Genomic DNA, 5,273 nt, shown 5'->3' on the forward strand with positions numbered 1-5,273 from the left:
TCACCGACCCCCTACCTCGTCGTCTCTGTGGCTCAATCTCGCCGGAGAAGACGACGTCGCTCGTCCGTCCGATCCCGTTCTAATCCAACACTCCCCTTTGATCCATACCGTTTCGGCTTTTAAGAGTCGCTGACGAGTGGCCCCCACTCTGTCAGGCGGCCCAAGCGCACGAGCTGCGTTACTGGGCCGTTTTCGTTTCGTTTGAATCGTTTCGGCCCACCTCGTGTTCCCGCCAGCCCGTTAAGTTCAAATTCGATTTAATCCTTTTCAAACAAACTCAATACTGGCTCCAACTTTGAAAATCCATAGAATCTGTTTGGCTTGGCCAAATTTAACAAACTTCATATTGTTAGAAAGCTATGAAAAAGTTCTACAACATTCCACTGGTCTCACCTTTAGATCTGTGGTAGAAATAATGTGACAAAAAGATGAAGTCAGGGACTTTTGCACATTCAATTAAATCTTAAAAATCAACCAAAATAGATATTTAGTTAATTCCAACTCCAATAGCTCACATTTGACTTACACTAATTGTTTCTGCAAGAAAATGGTGTGGTCACTTTGCATGATCATGCCCTAGTTTAAATAATGGGCAGTATGGCTATTTTACTTAAGTGATATTGCCCAAAACTATTATGCAAACCATATGAGGTATTTTACTTCATTTAAATCTTGTCTCAAGTGAATTCATGTGATGTTTGAACCCCTGGTCAAACACTCTTATATGAAATACTTGTAGATTTAAATCATGTGTAGAATTATTAAATGGTATGAGGTGTTCTACCTCATTTAAATCATTTTCTCAAATAATGATAATGGATGGTTGACTTAGGTCAACATAAGTTCATGTATTATTGTTTGAGAAATTAACTCTTAAGAAGATTTCAATGAGAGGAAATTATTCCTCAAGAACCATATGGAATTCATCTTTCACATATGAAGTAAGAGGAAATTATTTTTCCTCAAAGCCACACAACCAATGCACCCAAATTGAATTAATTGTGTGCTTAGCCTAGTTTCTGTGAATGTATATGATGTTTGGAACAGCCATTGAATTAGTGAGTAATTATACTCGTATTCAAATTTAGACGCTAGCACCGGAGAATACCAGGAAGAGGAAGGATACTACCAAGAGGAGGAAGAAGAGAACCTTGAGAACTACCAAGGCAAGCTAATACTCTTGCAAAGTGCAAAGCTCCTTTGGAGCAAGGCACCATGATTATGGGTAGGGCTTAACTGGAAGTTTATGCATCTTAGTATGGGTTCCCTCTGAACACACATCATAGGGGTTATGCTGAGGCTGCCTCCGTTGTTGAGAAAAGATGTGAACTGAGGTGAATTGTAAGGCCAAGCCCTGTGCAGTCCCAGGTTGACAGTTGGCCTTCACTGGGAGGCCAAGCTCATGGGGAGAGGTGCTCATACTAGGGTTTGTAAGTGAAAGGTTATGGTTGATGATCCGCGTACTGTGTTACGATGATTCGGGGTTATCCCGACGGATGAAATCAAATGTTGTGGCACAAGTGTGCAACCTCTGCAGAGTGTAAATCTATTCGAATAGCCGTGTTCACGGTTACGGACGGTTGGAAAGGCCATACAGTTTCCGGTGTCAGATTTTTGAAAATATTGGTAAAGTGAATGGTGACTTGGTGACTAGTTTGAAATACAACAAATGTTGTGGGAATGACACTAATGTTCCCACTTGAGTTAGTTAGCTTATGAATAAGTCTTTGCTCAAATACTTGTGAACTAAAATTGGCTTTATTGCAAATTAAACTAGAGCTTAGCACCCCTTACTAAAAATTGTAGCACTTACATTAGTGTTAGTTTGCAAGTACTTAAAGTACTTACGGCTTTGTCCCTGGCTATTCAAATGGCCAGAGTATGAAGATGAACAGAACTACCAAGGAGATGACCAGCAGGACGCCTACGACAACTAGGAATCTTCTGACGTCAAGCGTTGGCCTGTGGACTAGAGAGTCCCTTTATCTTTACGCTTCCGCTATGAACTTATGTTTGTTCGTTGATCAATAGATCAACTATTTGTGTAATATGGATCATGTGATTCAAGTTGTAAGACAATATGGTTTGTAATAAATGATGACTGTGATACTTAACTATTATGCCTCGCAACAACAATATTCCTGGGATTGCGATGAATGACATAATAGGCATCTGGACTTAAAAATCCGGGTGTTGACACTCAAATACTCAAATAATCTCTGGAATAGATTGACATGACATGATGAATCATACAACAATGAAAACACATCAATCAATAAAGGACGTTGATTGTTGCACTAGAGGAAAAACATAGGAATCTTGTAAGGTCAATGTGTGCATTCCATAGTTGTGATATAAACAAAGGAAACGTCCAATAGAGCTTAATTACCACTAGTTTCAAGGTTTCGTCCTTACAACAAAACAACCCTTTTAGGATTTCTATCATACAAAATAACTATGAAAATCATTCAGTCCAAAGGAACCATAATGAGAGAGAGAGTGAGAGAGGATGCTTTGAGACTTGCAAAGAATTATTTCGTGGGGTAGGAGCTCATGTTTAAGTAGAATATTAGGGAGATTCCACACTATCTATAGTTATTATAAATATCTAAACTATTTATATAGGTATGTACAAAGCTTAAAAGAAAAAAACGTTGCTTACTATTGATCTAGTGTCTAACAATAGCAACATTTGAAAAGTTGTAAGAGATCATGGTTGTTTATCTCCGAAATATGTAAGAAACATCCCCATCCTATAAAATTCTGTTGGATCACGCATATGATTTGGTGCCGAAAAAACTTGCTCCCATTTGGCTCTCCTAGGGCGGCACCTGAAGCCCCCAACCCTAGCCCGCCGCCGACCCTCTCCGCCTACCTTCCTCACCTCGCCGCCACCAGAGACCCCCCCCCGGAAAGCCCGTCGGCTTCGTCGGGATGGTGGCGGCGAGGACTTCGGCGCGTAGAGGGCTTCGGAAAACGAGGCGACAACCTCGGATGGAGAGGCGACACTGGATCGATGGCGAGCGATGCTTGTGGGTGCAAGACGTCTCTCGTGGCCACGCAAACAAGCAGATTCGACATGTGTTGGCCATGGCCCTGGGTCCTTGTGAACGCCGATGCTGGATCTGAAGCTCCAAACTCTCTGCCTCTCAGATGTGTTCCCTCCCATTATGATGAGGACATCCCTACTATACTACTACCTCCGTCATTGCAAGATGACGACGATGCTGCTGTGAAGCTCAAGTCCAATGAAGTCAGGATTGGACCAATGACACGAACTCGTGCGAAGCTACTCAAACAACAGGTGAACTTGTTCCTAAGTGATACTTTGATCGATGAGAACTTTATACTGCCTAAGTCCTATTACTTATGTATGATCAGGTATGAAGAGGGAGCAAGCATCGCACGAGGAGGAGAGGAGTAGCTGGACAAGAAGCTGGACGTGAAGCACATGGAGTTGGCCATGAAGCTAGACATGAAGATATCCCATGTAAGCGCGAGGGAGGAGAGGGATGCATGCTCGAGGGGAGAAGAAGAAGTCCAGGAAGGCGCCAGGCCCGGTCAGACCGGCTGGCGTGCCCGGTCCCAGGCCCGGTCCAACCGGACGCCCGAACGGCCCAGCCCGGCGCCGACCGGATCCCCAGCTTGTGCCAATCGGGCACTATCCAGTATGCCCGGACGCCTAGGCCGGTCACCACCCGGTGCCAGGTCCGGTTTCCACCGGCCTGCCCCGGTCCCAGGCCCGGTCGACCGGCCGAATCCGAGTCTGTCTCGAGCAGATCCGATCTGGGTCGGTTTTCTATGAGTATTTTCAACTCTTGGTCGTCCTGAACCCCTATATAAGTGCCCAGGACGCCCCAAATTAGGTTTAGACCACGTTTAAGATAAACCCTAGTTCATAGTTGATTGCTTTGCACCCCTATTGAATCCCTACACCATATTGCATTGGTTTGGTGTAGATCCTGAAAAAGTCTTGTGTGATCTGATGTTCCATTGGGAATTAGAGGGTTGCAACTTACCGCTTCGTGGTCGGCGGCTACGTGCGCAAGTGTGTGGAGTTGCGAATATCTTGCAGGTTTGAGAGCTGCTGCATTGGCGACTGGGACCAATCGAGAGATCTTGTTGCGTCATACAAGTTATCTTCCACTTCATCGTCAAGTTATCTCCGTTGTGTTCTTCCCGTGATCATCCTCACCACCGTGCTTACTGAGAAGATCGGGCAACCCCTTATCATCTTGGTAGCAGATTTCAGTGTTTCCTCGGTAAGCCATCCACAATCCACCCCATAGTTGAGTTGTGAGTGTTTTCCTATCCAGAAAAAGCCATAAAAAGTTAGGGTTAGGGTTTGCCATAGCCTTAGATTGCACTAATTTTGAGTTTTAGTTGCTTTTCGTAGTTTTTGCGTATCTTTTTCTTCCATCTAGTATTGTTAGGGTTTGTATTTCCGCTATCATCTAGTTTTCAGTTTTGTTTCTCCAAGTCCACATAGCGTACAGTGTGCTTGTTCCAACCATAGACACAGCCTTTCGATATAAGTGACTAGGAACTTCCCGTAAGTGTCAACACCCGGATTTTTAAGTCCAGATGCCTGTTATGCCATACATCGCAATCCCAGGAATATTGTTGTTGCGAGACATAACAGTTGAATATCATAAGTCATCATTCATTACATACCATAGTCGTCTTACAAATAGATCACATGATCCAATATTAAAATAATAGTTGAACTATTGTTTCAACACACATCACAAATACATAGCAGAAGCGTAGTAGTAGTAGTAGTGGACTATCTAATCCACGGGCCAACGTCCGACGTCGAAGATTCCCTAGTTGTCGTAGACATCTTGGTTGCCGTCATCTTGATAGTTCTGCTCCTCTTCATAGTCTGGCCATTTGAATAGCCAGGGACAAAGCCGTGAGTACTTTAAGTACTCGCAAACTAATACTAAAGTAAGTGCTAGACATTCTAGTATGGTTTGCTAAGCTCTAGTTTATTTGCATAAAGCTAGTTTTAGTTCAAAAAGTTTGAGAAAAGCTTATTCAAGTGCTAACTAACTCAAGTGGGAACATTAGCGTCATTCCCACCATTCAAGTGGTGATTTCAATTCAATTCACCACAAGTCATTTCACCATCACCTTTCAACATCATTTTCAAAAATATGACATCGGAAACCGTATGGCCTTTCCAACCGTCCGTAACCGTGGACGCGGCTATTCGAATAGGTTTACACTCGCAGAGGTTGCACACTTGTGCCACAACATTTGATTTCATC

Source organism: Lolium rigidum, chromosome 4 (assembly GCF_022539505.1).
Source record: "Lolium rigidum isolate FL_2022 chromosome 4, APGP_CSIRO_Lrig_0.1, whole genome shotgun sequence".
Lineage (NCBI taxonomy): Eukaryota > Viridiplantae > Streptophyta > Magnoliopsida > Poales > Poaceae > Lolium > Lolium rigidum.